Here is a 17,582-nt window from a genome sequence, read left to right on the forward strand (position 1 = left end):
AGCCACGGCGAGGATGCAAGCCCTCTGAAGGACCACGGGTTTGCTTCCTTCCACCCTGGACCTGTATTTGGTACGAAAGGCCGACAAGATGAGCACAGATGGGCTGAGGTGCGGGCCAGGGGTGGGGAAGGCCCACGAGGTGGAGAGGCAAAGGCCCGAACATATCGAGAGAATTTTCTAGAGGCGGGCTACCGCTGAGGAGTTTGGCTGAGTTGAATTGGTGCAGGGGTCAGTAATGACATTGCGTGTGCTGTGACAGAAACCTCTGTGGCAAGAAAACAGAAAAGTTTACTGGGAAATGGTGAAGCACAGCTTAATGAGTTAGATGGCTTTTCACATGGAGTTGTAGGGAGGCGGGTGGACGCCCATGAGCGTGCTTGCACGTAGTCGTGCATGTGTGTGTGTGTATGTGTGTAGCTGCTTTGATTTCCCAACCATTGATGTATTGCCTTTTTTTAAGGAAAGGTCATGCTTGAAAAGAATGTTCTAGAACATGAGTTTAACCTTTAGGAGACTGAGCTGGTAGCCAGCTGGGGAGCATATGGAACACGAACACTCTTGGGGCTGGAAAACAGGCTGGTCGGGGTTGAGGATTTACAAGCAGAAAAGGCATCAGGCGGATTCCAGCAGCCAAAACAGAAGGGGCTGAAGGTGTGGGCCTTCTGATTGGGTAGGAAAGTGCTGGAAACTGGTGCTGGGGTTAGGGGTGGAAAGGTAAGGTCAGACTGAAGAATAAATAATCATAGTAATGGTTATCATGTACTGGCTGCTTCTTCCCTGTAAGGCTCCGTGTACACCCCAGTAGTTTTAACTCTTTTGTGCCATTGAGGACACTGGTCAAGGAAAGTTAAGTAACTTACCCAAGGTGGTACAGCTGGTAAGGGGACGTGTCCAGATGGGAGCCCGGGAGGTCTGGGTGGTCGGGAAGCACATGCTCTGCACTCTTTGAGGAAGACAGCAATGGGGAGGGTGCTGAGTGCCTCGGGGGACCTTGACCTGAATTTCAGTGAGGTGGGGGAGTGAGGAGGGTGGCAGGCATGTGGCACAAGGAACAATTAAGGGGTCAGCACAGCAGGGACTCATAGCAATCGATCTACCCGGGGGAGGTGCCAGACTCACCAGCACGGAGGCTCCCTGCAGCAGGGACTTTCAGCAGGTGGGAAAGAGGAGCGGGTCTCCCACCCAAGCCCCCCAAACCATCCATCCCCCACCCAGTAACTTATCAACTGCTGTACTAGCTGGATTGGTGGTTGTCACTTTGCCCTGAAACATAAAGATCAGCATGGCTGTAATATCCTTTGGGGGCTTTTGCAAAAGGATAGGAGACAGGAATTTCAAATTTGGACGGAACTTCTCATCCTCCCTTACAATCAGAGATCCATCTTTTATCCATTCAGTACATTCTTTAATCCACTGAATGCCTATTAGGTGTCTGGCACCCAGCTCGACTGTATGGGCTCAGCACGAGAGATGCCATCCCTCCTGGAAGAACAGTGAGTAGAAAAGATGCGACCTTCAGGTATAGCCGCTGAGAGTACCCTTGATAACGTTCACGTCCTCTCCATAAGCACCTGCTCACAAGGAGTTGGTGCTATTTTATACCAGCTCTAATTATCTGATAGAAATCCACTCCCTATGGTGAAGCCAAATCTACAGATAAAACAGATGTAACTAGATTGTCAGCAAAAGGGTTCCAGGAACCCACAAAATGAGCAACTAAATGTTGCTGGGAACAGTCAGGGAAGGCTTCCCTGAGGAGGCAACTCTGAGCTGGCTCTTAGGGATGAGTAGGAGTTTGACAGGGAAGATCGAGGGGAAATATATTCCAGATGGAGGAACAGCCTTCAAAAGTGCAGGGTGGTGAAGGGGTCTAACACATGTAGAGAAAAGTAAAAGGTTTGGGGTAAGGAGAATTTTATGACTGTAGGAAGCTGGAGAGGGAAGCTGGGACCAAATAATTCAAGGCCACGTGTGAAAGGCTGTAAAGTTTAGATTTGATTGCTTGAGGACCCTCGACTTTAGCATCAGAATCACCTGAAGGGTCCATCACCTGAGCCTCTGACTGATTAGGTCTGGGTGGCGCCTGAGATTTTGCATTTCTAACAAGTCCCCAGGAGATGCTTTTGTGCACTTTGAGAATCACTAGTTTATTACATAATGAGGAATCAACAAGAGTTTTTTCCTTGATTTTTTAAGAAGATGATTTTGGTGGTAGAATAACTGACGGACGGGCTGGAGGCAGATTGATGGAGAGAGAGCTGGAAGATCAGCAATAAATTATACAAGGGAGGATCCAGACTAGGACAAGGCAGAGGGGGCAGGGGGAAACTTGGGATGAGAGGAGCACTTTTCAGATGGCATCAATTGGATTTGGTAACCAGTTGGATGTGGAAGATGAGAAGGGAAGACATAAGAAGGGTGCTCTGGAGGCATGATGATTCTAGATCAAAGTCAAGAAGACTGCAAGATGAGTGGGTTTGAAGACAGGAATGATAGGGAAGGAGTTTGAGGTACCCATGGGATATTAAGGTAGAGATATCCAATAGACAACTCACGGTCAAGACGGAAGCATGCTTGAAATTATCAAAGACCATCTCTTACGCATCTCGAAATAATCCAGCACAGGTGAGCCTCTCCATTTACAGATGGGTCGAGCCTAAGCTTAGTGGAAGCAAATCGGGTTGTGGAATCCGGACTCCTCTAGGGATCTGGGGTCAGACCTCCACTGGAGATGACACGGAAGATGGAAACAATATGCGTCGCCAGCATCACTCCATGGCGGTGTGGCTCAGTGGTCAGCTCTAGGATGCGGCTGTCGGAGACATGTCAGGTTACATCTTAAAGGAAAAATCAGATGTTGGGAAGCCAAACTCTGAAGATTCTTGGCCCAAAAGGACCCAGCGTGGTTCTATTTTCCAGGCTAGGACCTTTGCCCGTTGTTGGCTGGGCTCCTTGAAAGCTTATTGGTCAATCAGGAAAATAAAAGATCCTTCTCTCTTCGGAGAATCCTGGAAGGAGCCAAGCCCCATTCTGCTCCGGGGCTTCCAGACATGCCGTTCCCTCTGCCTGGGTGCTGGTCGTCTGTCCTCTGCTCCCTTTGTCTGACTGCCTCCTGCTCAGTTTACAAAGTCCTCAGTTTATAAATCCAGACCTCAGTTCATCCATCCCTTTTCCGTGGGGGGACCTTTCCTGACATCTCCTCTTGAGTTCATTAGAGTCTAGCCTTCCTCATCCATTTATGTTGTCCTGGCGCACAGCATTTATACCACATGACACAACTGAAATGACAGGTGTCTGGGTATTGGTGTAAGTCCTTGTTTGATATGTCACCCCATTTGGCTTTGATCTCCCTAGGGAGCTATCATGGTGGTTTTGTCAGAATCATATCCTGGATGCTGGGTGCTAAGCTCTCAGTAGGCAGTCAATATCTGTTATACAAACAGATGAATGAATCCCCTTAATAAACTGGAGCTACAACAGGAAGGGTTTGGGTCAGCCTAAGGGAGAGTGGATCAGGATGGAAGGCTGCATTGCTCTTTAGTTACGTAGATGGGTATGATGAGGTGGATGAGTATTTCTGGGAGACAAGAAGCTCAGCAATATAGAATCGTAATGTCCTTTTCAGTGCAAACATTCGAGGCACCATTATTACACTGATGAATTGTTGGGGGGAGGACTCGAATTGGAAGAAAACAGCTTTTACACACGAGCAAAGGGAAACAAAACACAAGGCCGGGAGTCAGGGCTGTGTTTACGCCTCTTAGTTACAGAACACCACGTACTGGTTGAGCATTTGTCCATCCATTCAAGCTCACGTTCATTCAACCAATGTCGATAGAGACCTACTAAGTGCCCACTCTCCACCTAGACGTGGATCAGTATAGTGACAAACCGGCAGGTGAGGCTCGCACCTTAACGGAGCTTCTTGTCTAGAGGGTGTAACAGAAAAAAATTAGAAAGAAATAAGCAAATCTGCATATAAAATAATTTCAGGGAACGCTAACCACTCAGAAGACATTGATGGAGAACAGGGAAAAGGATAGAGAAGGAACGTGGGGTAGACAGGCAGTGGGGGGGCAGGGCGATGGGGGAGGTGAGACACTATATATTTTCATGATTAAAACGCTTGCTGCTGTGAAATTCAAGATGTGAAATGTCAGTATGCCTAAGGGAAGTCAAACACATGTTCATATATACCCTGAGCAATGAACGGCCCTAATTAAAGCAAAGGATCTTTAACGAAAAAATCATAAGTCAAGCTTTGGCAATAGAAGCACAAACAGGGCCCGGTCCATGAACCATCCCTGCGTTTCTCAGGGTGAAGCTTTCTCTCGGGACCTCAGGCCCCCCTTCTCCCCTAAGAGGCCAGCATGTTGCAGTGCTGCTTCACCAGCCTCCCCACCCTCAGAGGGACTTTTCTCCCTGTCAGACCTGTTTCATTCCAGAGAAACAAGACTGGGTCCCTCCCTCCTGCTGCCCTGGTGCCCTGCAGATCTGAAAGGCCGGGGGAAGGGGGGCAGCATGGTCGGGGCCACTCCCCCTGAATTCCTGTGCCTCTGGCACCTACCAGGGTAGGTGGGGAGGTTTGCCCAACCCAAGGCTAGGTTTCTGGTTCTGGTACTCTAAGAGAACTTTCTTTTCATCTAAGACATGCTTCAAGAAAACTATCCCTGAGATCCCATCACAGTGATTTTTCTTGGGACTATAGTTGAGTCATTTGTACTCCACAACCCTCAGTTTTGCTTCCTGAAAAGTGGGTCTAAAAACATTCCTCATCAGTTACACAGTGTCGTGGGAGCAGACCCAGCCTACCTTACAGATGTGGAAGGGGGGCCAGCTTTGAGATAGTATGGAAGGAGAGGCAAGCGGAGTGGTCTCTGAGAAGCTCCAAAAAGGCCATTAGAACCGCTTCCCACCCCAACCTACTAAAGCCAACTAGATTCAGAGAGGTTAGGCAAGCCCGCCAACGACACACAGCTAATACGTAGGGCAGAATGGGGATGAGAAACAGATCTTCTGTCATCCAGTCCAGAGCATCCTCCTTTACTCCACCTTGCCTTCATAATCATGTGACCCGTCATCGTGTGGGCAAGTTTCCTGATTTCATTCAGTCTCCAGTTTCCTATAAAATGACGCTGATGATAGGAACTACCTGTCAGGGTGATAGTGAAAATGTCTGTAGCTGGAACAGGCAGCGTGGACCAGTGGAGAGCGGTCGGCTAGAGCAGGGTCGTGGGGGCATCCGCTGGGCCTTCTTTGAGAGTCTGAGAATAGAGAGTTCCTGCAGACCCCCAGGGAACGGAATGGGTAGTGGGAGATCCCTCGGGGGCTTGGGACCGCAGTTATTAGTAACTGGCACAGCAGTTGTTTGGTATTTTAATAACACCTTTGAGCCCAACACCTGCTCTGCCCACCTCACTGGGTGTCGTCAGGATGGAAGGCAAACACATACAAAAGGCACTTGGCGGCCCACGTGGCATCCCGGAAGCTCCCCTGACACTGGCTCCCCCGTCCCAACCCCCGGAGACATGGGACCCAGCCAGCTGTCCCCAACACACAGACGCACACGCCTGGCTGCTCATTACCACCCTCATTTGAGGGAAGAGTCTCTTTTTCTTGCCCAAATCCCTCACGCTGCAGTCTAAGTCAGTCTTCTAGCACTTTTGATTTTTAAGTGCAGACCAAATCTGGAAGCTTTCTAAAGCCCTTATAAAAATACCCTAGGCTCTGAAAGCACAGCCCAATGGGAGGGGTAAGGAGGTCGTGAAGTGGGGGAGTCCTGATGTCCCAGGGCTTCCTTTGCTGCATCCCCCCTTCCTCTGCCCGTGCTCCAGCAGACAGCGGCTCCACTGGGCTCTGACCTGCTCCAGCTGCTGGCGAGGCACTGCCCCAGCCTGGTGCTTTCCGTTTAGCAAGAGGCGAGACAGATGGAGAGCAGAAAAGCAGAGCCCAGCATGCCCGTCAGGAGCTGCGGGTATGAACCCTGGAGCCCTGGTCCCACTGCGCAGCCTCAGATGGACCATGTCCCTTCCCTTCTCCCCAGCACCAGCTCCATGTTGGACCCCCGCCTGGGGACAGAGATGCAGCGCAGCCCCCTGGAGAGATGGACACATACAGCCGTGATGCAATGTGATCAGGGTTCCAACAGCTTCCATGACAGCTTATCATTAGGGCACAGATAAAGGGCTCTTTTCCTCAAGCCAGCTAATAGGTTTGTGTTGTTGGGATATAAAGATTGAGGACATCAAGGGCCAAGCCATGGCAGCTTGGACCTAGTCCTACAGGAGAGGAGCACCTGTGTCCTATGGGAGTTAATCAGGAGAAGGGCCTTCCACAGATGTGCCTCGTCTGTCAGGAAGGACGCCAAGCTTCGTCTCTCCACCCCTTGGTGCCCTGCTCCCCTGGACCCCCTGCACTGGCTACCCCGTTGCGTCTGTGCAGGCCCAGGCCTGCCTGGGGCGGGAGCAGCCCTGCGGTGGTCCCACTGCAGATCCGAGGATGCTCTGTTGCGTCTTCTCTGGAGGAAGGACTTGCTTGGAGTCACAGTGAAGGGGAAGGCATGGGGTGAGGGCATCCTGGCAGGCTGAGAGCCAGGTTTGGAGAAGGTAGATGAGAGACTCGGGACACAGTGGGGCCACTCCATCCCTCATCTGGGCCTGACCCATCACTCCGCATCACTCTGCCCACGCCCTGGTCCCCTTGGCCGGGTGGGAGGGCCAGCTCTAGTCACTACCCTTCCTGGTTTCCTGCAGCTGGAAGTCCAGACGCTGGGTCTCAGTCCCGGGATAGTCGCGCTGTCCGCATTGCTCCCTCTCCTCCCCATCCTGTCATCCTTCCTCCTGAACTTTTTTTTTTTTTTTTTTAATTTTTAAATTTATTATTTATTTATTATTTTTATTTTTGGCTGTGTTGGGTCCTCGTTTCTGTGCGAGGGCTTTCTCCAGTTGCGGCGAGCGGGGGCCACTCTTCATCGCAGTGCGCGGGCCTCTCACTATCGCGGCCTCTCGTTGCGGAGCACAGGCTCCAGATGCGCAGGCTCAGTAGTTGTGGCTCACGGGCCTAGTTGCTCCGTGGCATGTGGGATCTTCCCAGACCAGGGCTCGAACCCGTGTCCCCTGCATTGGCAGGCAGATTCTCAACCACTGTGCCACCAGGGAAGCCCCCTCCTGAACTTTTGACATAACCCTGCTTCGTGTGCATCAGTGTGAGTGTCAGCACAGTGGAGTCAGCCCCCTTGGGGTGGGCTGTGCGACCTCGCTCAGCCTCTGGAACCCACAGGCCCTGTGCCGGGCTGGCAACCTCGGCTTCCCTTCTCACCCCAGGGCAGCCGGGCTGCGATTCCTCCGGAGGGCAGGGGGAAGAAGGCAGAGCTCAGCTCCCGTGGCCTTGGGACCATGAGGCTCCTGGCTGCCCCGTGGATTCCTCTGCATGGTGTGTCCTGGGCTGAGGGGCAGATGAGGCAGGGTCTCACCCCACCCTAAGGAGCCCTCAGCAGAGCTGGCTTTCCTCTCTGTGATCCAACCTTGAAAGGAGCTGTGTGGGATTTCTCCCAGACACGAATTTTCATCAGATGCCACTTTCGTCAGGTCCCACCCAGATGCTTCCAGGAGCCCCCGCTGTTCAGAGTCCCAAGCCCTCCGGCTGGGTACTTGGGGTCATTGACAGTGTCGCCCAGCCCCTTTTCTGGCCATGTCCCTCTCTCAGGAACACTGAGAACGGCCCCACTGATTGAATTCCTATTTCTCAGACCTGCTCACCTCCACGCCCTGGCGTGGCACTTCTGCTCCCCTGCCCTTCTGGATCCTTCCCTGACCACAGCCTTCACCCCACACAGGATCTCTCCCTGCTCTGACTCGAAAGTGATGCCAGAAAAGAAGAGGAGGCATGTGTGTGACGTCTGGACTCTTGGATTTGTGAAGATACTGAACCCTGGGGACAGTGAACGCAGGGGCTCAAACCAGGATGCTGTCCACACAGAGCTCGTTTCCTCCGACTCACCAGCAGGGAGAATTCTAGATTACACACGCAGCGCTCCCTGGCTCTTGCCCACGTCTCGGCCCATGCTGATTCTCCTTCCTAGGGTGCTACTTTTTTGCAAGGGAAAACCCTAACCAGACTTCCAGAGCTAACCTGGCTGTAACCAGAAGCTGCATAAATTTCCCGCCCCACGATTGGCTGCAGAATTTGCAGGGACCCATGCAAAAGGCAAATAATTAAGAATATCAAGATGGTGACAGCAAACATTGAACCCCAAGTGCACAGCCCTCCTGCATGCAGGGCCCGGTGTCACGGCCCAGGTCCCGCTCCTGTGAAGCCGACCCTGCTCCTGCTCTGGGCTCCAGAGCACCTGGCGCTTCCCCTCCCAGCACTCAGCACACCTGGGCGTTGGGGAAGCAGGGCGTGGCCATCCTTGCTGAGGTCACAGTGTGAGCAGTGTTCGGTACACAGTAGGTCCTCAACAATGTCTGTTGAATTGCAAAGACTTCTCGTATGCAAGACGTTATGAACTTCAGAAGAGGTGATTCTAAGAACAAAAGAGATACCCATGTGTCTGGATCCAGATTTTTCTGGTGCTTAAAACTTTATAGGGCTTCCCTGGTGGCGCAGTGGTTGAGAATCTGCCTGCCAATGCAGGGGACACGGGTTCGAGCCCTGGTCTGGGAAGATCCCACATGCCGCGGAGCAACTAGGCCCGTGAGCCACAACTACTGAGCCTGCGCGTCTGGAGCCTGTGCTCCGCAACAAGAGAGGCCGCGATAGTGAGAGGCCCGCGCACCGCGATGAAGAGTGGCCCCTGCTCGCCACAACCAGAGAAAGCCCTCGCACAGAAACGAAGACCCAACACAGCCATAAATAAATAAATAAATAAATAAATAAATAAATAAATAAAGCTTTATAAAAATATGTGGATTCCCCTGAATAAATAACACAAGATGGGATTACTGTTCTGGACTGAACTGTGCCCCCTCCTGTAATTCAAGTGTTGAAGTCCTAACCCCCTGTACTTCAGAATGAGACTGTATTTGGACATAGGGTCTTTAAAGAGGTGATTTAGTTAAAATGAGGTTATTAGGGTGGGCCCTAATCCAATCTGACTGGTACCCTTATAAGAAGAGGAAGTTAGGAGAGAGAGGGAGAGAGAGAGAGAGACAGGGAATGAACCACTTGAAGACACAGGGAAAAAGCAGCCATCTACAAGCCAAGGAGGAAGGCCTGCAATAGATGCTTCCCTCACGGCCCTTAGAAGAAACCAACCCAGCCGACACCTTGATCTTGGGCTTCTAGCCTCCAGGATTGTAAAACAATACATTCCCTAAATTAAGCCCCCAAGTCAAGCCCTTTGTTATGGCAGCCCTAGCAAATGAACACAGGTACTTAAAGAAGAAAAATAAATCACAGCAAATTATAAATGTTAAAATCTCACAGGTACAATTAAAAAATCAGAAAATATAGAAAACCGAATACTAAGAGTTTCATTAACTGCCTGGCAATACGTCTATAATACTTTATTTCCCCTATTTTTTGTCTGCATGTTCTTCATATCTGACAATAGTTTTATAATATTATTTTCTATAGAGAGAGAGAAAGAGAACTGAGCTTCTCCTGTAACGTGACTGATCAAAATTTGTTTTTTAATATTAATATTTCAGGAAAGTTCTTTTCAGGTTGTATCCTTGGTAATAACAGTACATTTTCAGAATTGTTACCAAATTTAGGAAAACCTCTCTTAAGGTTCTTCCACATAGCAGCTGAAAAATGTCAGGATGTCTCTATTTTTTTTTTTAACGTGGTGATTAATCTTAAATGCTCATTAACCAGTCTGCCATCATTGTTCCTACTGTAAGATTGTTATCTTTATCAGTGATAGCAGTTTATGTTGAATCAGCAAAAGAAGGAAAATCCTTTTTCCAATATGAACATATCATTAATTCCTTTCCTTTAATTGGATTATGTAACAATCTAAGGTCCTACTCATCACTTCTACAGGAAATGTATCATTTCTATTGGAAATTTATTTCTTCCTCTTAACGAATTAATACTTTAGTGTGATCTGAAATTTTTTGTTACTATTTGTTTCTTAATATCAGAATAATTTTAATCTTACTTTTACAAGGTTTTTGAAACCATGTAACACGTGAATAATTTGCTGAGGCCCCTCCCAGCCTTTGGAAGGGGCTGGAGCAAGTGAGGGGATTTAAAGCTTCTTAGCTTCCTGGTGGTAAATCAGCCCTGGCCAAGGTTGAAGGCTCCGTTAAAAGAAGAGCCCAGGGCAGGGGCAGGGAGGGTGAGAGGAATGTGGGTCACACCCGCTGCCCCTCTCAGAGCCAGTGGCGGCTTTCCTGTCCTCAAAGCCGGGAGCAGAGAGTCTCCCCGAGGCAGCTGTGTGCCTGGCGGAAGCGGTGGGTGCTCTAGTTGGGGTGCAGGACAAAAGCGGGTGCCCTGCTGGGTGGCTTCTTGTGCTTCTGGGCAAAGGTCCTCCTGTTCGCTGGATCCGCCTGTCATTTTCCTCCGCCAGCGTGCTCTGGGCTCGGACTTTCTGAGGCACCCATGCTGCCGTTCCCAGAGGCTTAAGAGCAGGCTGGGGGGCGTGTGGGCATCTGGTGAGCCTGGGAATTGGGGAGGGGGTGTCTGAGCAGGGAAGCTGGCCCAGCCCAGTCATAAATGCCATCCTCTTAAGGACCCGCAGGAGTATTTTATGGTTTCATTGAAAACTGAGACCCCAGGGCAGCTGGTCTGCCCAAGAATTCCAGGGGGCAGGGACGATGGGGCGGGGAGAGGGACCGCTCGTCAAGTAGCTGAGATCTTGTTACTGGGGTGGAGGGGAAATTAGATGCGGCCCCAGGTCCCAACCCTTTCTTGCCCCACACACCAGGGCGCTGGCTCCACTCACGGCCATCAGGACACCGGGGCCTTCTGTTTAATCCCCATCAGCCTAGCAAATGGTTTCGGAGCCAACTCTGACAGTCTGTTTTCATATAGGACAAAGTTAAAAAAAAAAAACCACCTCTTTGTTTGGAGAGCAAACCCTGCTCCGTGTTAGAGGTGACAGGTTAGGCCGAGATGCGGATGGAAACTTCCCCTCCTGGGTTTGTTAGGAGGCTCTTGCTGGCTGCTGTGTCCACCTGGAATCCCTCTCCTCGGATTTCCACAGGGCCATCTCCTTCTTGTCTTTCCGATTGCAACTTTCAAGGTCACCTCCCCCAGGGGGCTTCCCTGACCACCCAGTGTCACTGCCACCGTCCCGCTCTTCCCCCTTCCGATATCTTTCTGCCGGTGACAATGCAGGCACTTTGGGAACAGGGACTGTGTCTGCTCTTTTGGCTGCATTATTACCAGCACCTCGAAGACTATCCAGCGCACCGCAGGCATTCAATAAATACGTTTTATTATGCTGAACAAATGAATGGTGTTGAAGACCTGGGGTGTGCATTTTCTTTGATGAAGAGATGGAGAAAATGTAACATGGTGGAGTGGAATGGGGCCTTAAGGAAGGGACCCGAATCAGGAAAGAAAAATCATGCCATTTTTTTCCTTCAAGTATAACCTGCTGAAAAATAAGTACCTTGAGATCAGATGCCATTAGGGTTCCTGCCAGGCAGGCAGCTCGGAGACACTGGGATGGCCTCCCAGCATCCGTGACCTTAGTTTTCTCTCCCTTTGTAAATCACATCCATACCCTATGCAGTCCTGAAATCCGTGTCTCATTTCTAAAATGTTTTCCTACAACCTAGTAAGTGTGACTTCCTTCCTCACTTTGGAAGGGGGTGTCATTTCACATTTTAAAAGTCAAAAAGAAGAGACTTCCCATCCCTCCAGAGATCTCTAGATTCCCCTGCAGGGAACAGTAGCTGTGTGACCTTGATCAAGTCACTTCCCTTCTCTGGGCCTCAGTTTTCTGTAAAGCGAGGAGATGCTGCTGGCTGGTGTCCAGGGTCCATCCAGAGGGCTGTGAGTTTCTGATGCCCATGCCCAGGGAACATCCACAAAGGGAGGAGAAGCCCCAGGACACAGCATCCTCAGGAATTACAGGAAGCAGAGGGCCTTCTTCCTGGTGTCCAGGCCCCTGCTTGTTCCCTGGGACTAGTCCGTCCCCTGCTGCTACAACACACCATGAGGACCCTCTTTGACAAGTGAGGAAAAGCAGAGTTACCGCCCAAGGTAGATTGACTGCAAAAACAGCCCCAGTTCACCCAATCCTGTATCCAAGTCCTTTGCAGTGTACTGTAAATTCACACACCTATTTCAAGAGGTGGAGCCTAGCCTCCTACTCCTTAAATTTGGACTGGTTTGGTTGTGCCTTTGGTCAAAAGGATGCTCTCGAAGTATCACTGTGTGAATCTGGAGCCCGGGTTACAAAAGGCCTTGCACAATCCTTTCTCCTTCTTAGGTCCCTGTCACTGCCATGAAGGTAGCCCTAGGCTAGCCTGTTGGAGGATGGGACACATGGCACAGTGTGAGCGGGCCAGCCAAGGCCATTCTAGATCAGCCAACAGCCAGCCGAGCACCAGACACACGAGTGAACCAACAGCTCAGCCAAGATCAGTCAAGCCTGGATCAGACCAGCAGAACAGTGCATCGCCCCACAAACTTGTGAGGGATGCTAAGTGGTTGTTTCCGGGTTGCTTGTTATGCAGCAGTAGCTGACTGATGAAACTCCCTGCGTCTTCCCCCATGGCATCCCAGCCCTCCCTTATTTTGCACCCTGGAGCACCCTTGCCCATGACCTGCCCTTCCTAATTCTGCACTGCCTAATTATTTCTTAAAAATACAACCTCCCTCCTGGAAGTATGCATCAAGGCACACGTGCAAGTGCCTACATGATGTAATTTTATTTTTCAGGGTCTCTTAAAAACCAGCTAGCATTGGTCTCTTAAAAACCAGTATCTGACATTGTTGCCCAAAGAATCAGCCTTTTGTTGTTTATTTTTTAATTGAAGTATAGTTGATCTACAATGTTATGTTAATTTCTGCTGTACAGCAAAGTGACTCAGTTATACACATATATATATTCTTTTTCATATTTTTTTCCATTATGGTTTATTCCAGGATGTTGAATATAGTTCCTTGTGCTATACAGTAAGACCTTGTTTATCCATTCTTTATGTAATAGTTTGCATCTACTAACCCCAAACTCCCACTCCATCCCTCCCCAACCCCCCACCCCTTTGGCAACCAGAAATCTGTTCTCTATGCCTGTGTGTCTGTTTCTGTTTTGTAGATAGGTTCATTTGTGTCATATTTTAGATTCCACATGTAAGGGACATCATATGGTATTTGTCTTTCTCTGTCTGACTTACTTCACTTAGTGTGATAATCTCTAAGTCCATCCATGTTGCTGCAAATGGCATTATTTTGTTCTTTTCTGTGGCTGAGTAGTATTCCATTGTATACATGTGCCACATCTAAAGAATCAGTCTTTTGAATTGCAAAACAGATTACACACACCAGGTGGATGAACAGACATCCCATCTCAGTTTTAGCAGCAGGCATTAGTGGGCAAAGGGGAAATCGGAGGCAGGAATGATCTCTTTTATGCTTGGGAAGGGACCCTTCCAGGGGTGCAGATTTGCCAGGATGCTCTGGTAGAGGCCTCCATGAGGTCTCTGGAATTAAGCAGGCCAAGGCATGTCCAGCTGACCCTGTTTTCTTGTGCAATTACTCCATTTCCCTGGTCTGTTCAATCAACATTGGTCAGAAGTCTATTATAAACTATAAACTAGGTAGATCCCCTGCCCTCAAGAACTGACTAATTCATGATCCCAGAGGTACAGAAAACCCCTAGGAGCTTGTGCTCCTTCATCATTAGGTTCGGATTTAGTTATCCCTTCTAAAAGTTTGGAGATAGAGCCAAAATCAATGATCAACAATTAGAAATCTCAATGAGAAAGATATCTACATTACTTAGGAGTTTATAGTTTTCCACATGTTACTCAAATTGCACTTCTCTTTGCAAATACCGTTACTATTCAAAGGCAAACTTGATCTGCAGCCATGTCCCCAAACCGATCTCCCACATCTGTAAATGATTCCTCTGTTTACCTAATTGCTCAGGCCAAAAATACAGGCATATCATGTAAAAATAAAGTTATATATATTTATATATAAGCTCTATTATTCCTTTTTTATACTGTATCTATTATAAATGCTGTAACTCTACCCCCATGACATATACAGAATCCAACCAGTTCTCACTACCTCCATTACCTCCGTCCTCACACAAGCCATCCCATACCTCTCACCTGGATTTTTTGCAAAAATCTCATAACTGGTTTTCCTAATTCCATCCTTCTCCCCTACATACTTTTCTAACCGGTGGGCAGAAAGATCCTGATGAAACGTAAGTCCGATTATGTTAATCCTCAGCCCCAAACCCTCTAATGGCTTCCCAACCCACTTACAATAAAGTTTAGACTTCTCATCAGAGCCTCCCGGGCCCCAGATGACCTGGCCCTGACCACCTCTCTAACCACATCCCCCATCCCTTGGCCCCTTGGTACACTGCTCTGGTCACATGGGCAGTATTGCTTTTCCTTAATCTGCCAAACCTCCCTACCTCAGGGCCTTTGCACTTGCTGTTTGCTCTGCCTGTGACCCTCCTGACTCAGACCTTCTCACAGACCATTTTTCGTGATTTTTCAATCTACTCAAATCCTACCTATTCGAAAAGAACTTCCTTGATCACAAGAGCTAAAACCACCATCACCACCACCCCTTCTCTTCCACAGCATCCTTTGCTCTCTTACCACCTGCTTACCACCACCTTCTATTATATTAAGCATTTATTTCTTTGCTCATCTGTTGCTGAATATGAGCTGCCTGAGTGCAGAGGTCTCGGTTGTCCTGGGTGTCCCCAGATTGCTAGAACTTGGGACGGTACCTTATTCTTCCCAACTGTGAAATAGACATTTGTGGAACAAATGCCTATGTGTTCACAATAATTCCCCTAATAGTTCGAAGTGTTTCATTTTTAGATAACTAATAAGAACCTACTGTATAGCACGGGGAACTCTACTCAATACTCTGTAATGACCTATATGGGAATAGAATCTAAAAAAGAGTGGATACAAGTATATGTATAACTGATTCACTTTGCTGTACAGCAGAAACTAACACAACATTGTAAATCAACTATACTCCAATAAAAATTAATTTAAAAAAGAAAGAAAATGAAAAAAATGTTTCATTTTGTAAAATAATCATTAAGAGAATGGGCAAGTCTGTAGCAGAGCTCAAACATGAGTTGGAATTCAGAAGGCATGAATTCAGTCCCATTACTTCTGTATTAAAAAAACAAACAAGCACCTGTTTTTCCTTCTTCAAATCATGCCTTCCCCTGTCCCAACCAAAGAGGTACTATCGTTACTTCCATTTTACCAATGAGGAAACTGAGGTCTAGAAAAGTTAAGTCAGCCTTGGTCTTTGCCATCTCACCAAGAGGTCGACCTTGAGGAGGCAAATTCTGTCTGGGGATCGTGGCCAGAGAAAGTCGCTCTGGGGATCATGTCAGAGACAGAACCCTGCATTTATGCTATCAATTCCTGTAACACGAGAGGGTGGTACTCCTTCCCAGCCCCCTCCTCTGCCCAGCCTGTCCCCTCCCCTGGTGGGACAGCCTCTGTGCCCCCGGGTCGCTGGTTCCTAGGATCACGGCCAGCCCTCGGGAGCCCCAAGGCCGCACACTCAACGCCTTCTGGTCAGGCACAGACAGACAGCTGTTAATGCCTCCCTGGGCGTGCTTGATGTCACCACAACAAGGGTGTCTGTCCTTGGCACAGGCTGGGTGCAGACACCGAGGCCTCGGGGCTGACAGCTGCACGGGTCCTTCTCAATTAGAGGAGGACTTGGAAAAGAAAACAAAAACCCAGCATCGCAGTGTCTCCTGAAGTCTGCCTGCTCAAGGCCCAGGGACGCCCAGGTGGAGCTGGGTCCCCACTCTTGGGCTCTGGGGAGGACAGCCAGCAGGTGCCCACCCAGGGGCGTCCTGCCCCGGCTCAGGCTGCGCTTCCAGCTGGGAGAAGAAAGCACAGGGGCCTCAGCAGGCCAGCTGCCTCCTGAAGGGTCTTACTTTTTGCAAATCTTTGTTCTCGTCAGGGAAGCCCCACAGCACAGAGGAGCGGGCAGTCTTGGAGAAGTGGATTTGAACCTGGATTTTGCTACTTGCTGGCTGTGTGACCTTGGGCAAATTCTGTGGCCTTGTTGTATTAGTCAGGACTCCAGCAGGAAGCAGAGACAGTCAAATTGGGTGATTTGAGGCGAAGTGTATTAAGGGAATCTTTACAAAAGTGTGGGCACAGGTGGCAGTGCAGCCCTGGGGACCAGGGACAGGAGGGCCCCCTGACCCAGGGAAGGTGGCACTTCGATGCAAAATTTAAGGGGACGTCGGGCTTCCCTGGTGGCGCAGTGGTTAAGAATCCGCCTGCCAATGCAGGAGACACGGGTTCGAGCCCTGGTCCGGGAAGATCCCACATGCCGCGGAGCAACTAAGCCTGTGCGCTACAACTACTGAGCCTGCACTCTAGAGCCCATGCTCTGCAACAAAAGAAGCCACTGCAATGAGAAGCACCGCAACAAAGAGTAGCCCCCGCTCGCCGCAACTAGAGAAACCCTGTGCACATCAACGAAGACCCAACGTGGCCAAAAATAAATATATAAAATAAATAAATTTTTTAAAAAAATTTAAGGGGACGTCAAAAAATGCCACAATCAAGATTTTAAAAAAATACTTCAAAGCAATATTTTCAAATTAAAATTAACAAAAATCCATGGTGAACAAAATATCAAAATCTTAAATAAAAATAGGCTCCTGCAATGCCTATTTTTATTTAAGATTTTGGGGAAATCTTAAATAAAAGGGGAAAGGGTGTGTCCCTATATATACATGTTTCTGTGCAGTTTTAATGGTTAATTTTTTTCCAGAACATACAAGGAGTTTTTAAGATATTGAAAATTAAAAGTGTGTGTATAAAACTCACAGCATTATTTTAAGTTTAAATATTTTCTTTACATCAAAACCAGACTGTATTATAATTTTATTTTCCTGGTTTAAAATGGAAGCAAACTCATCAGTAATGTTTTTAGAAGCCACGTGTTGATTTATGTCAGTTTCAGTTGAGAGAATTGCCACATTTGACAATATCTCTTGACCAAGTGACTATCTTAAATAATTTTTTATTAACTTCAGCTCACCAAAACTTCTTTTGCAAGACAACACTACTGGTATTGTTTACAAAAAAATTCTGAAGGCTATGTCTAAATTTGGACAAGATTGCACTAAGCAAAATGTATGAATTAATTTTAGAAGACTCAAATCCAATACTGATTTTACATTGTAAATGATTGACATTGTGTGTTAGTTTTAACATTTCAGATGAAATCTCTACATCAATATATTTAAGAGCTAAGTCAGCGGCTTCTTTTTGTATATCAGATCTGTTCATGGAAAATAACTTTTTACAGTTAAAAATTCAAAATCCAAAGGTACTTTGTTTAATTTCTATATCTCCATTTCAAATATGAAATTAGGACGTCTAAAATCTTAATTTCTATTTGATATGTACTGGTCTCATCCTAATTAATACTCT

The sequence above is a fragment of the Balaenoptera musculus genome, chromosome 10, assembly GCF_009873245.2.
Source record: "Balaenoptera musculus isolate JJ_BM4_2016_0621 chromosome 10, mBalMus1.pri.v3, whole genome shotgun sequence".
NCBI lineage: Eukaryota > Metazoa > Chordata > Mammalia > Artiodactyla > Balaenopteridae > Balaenoptera > Balaenoptera musculus.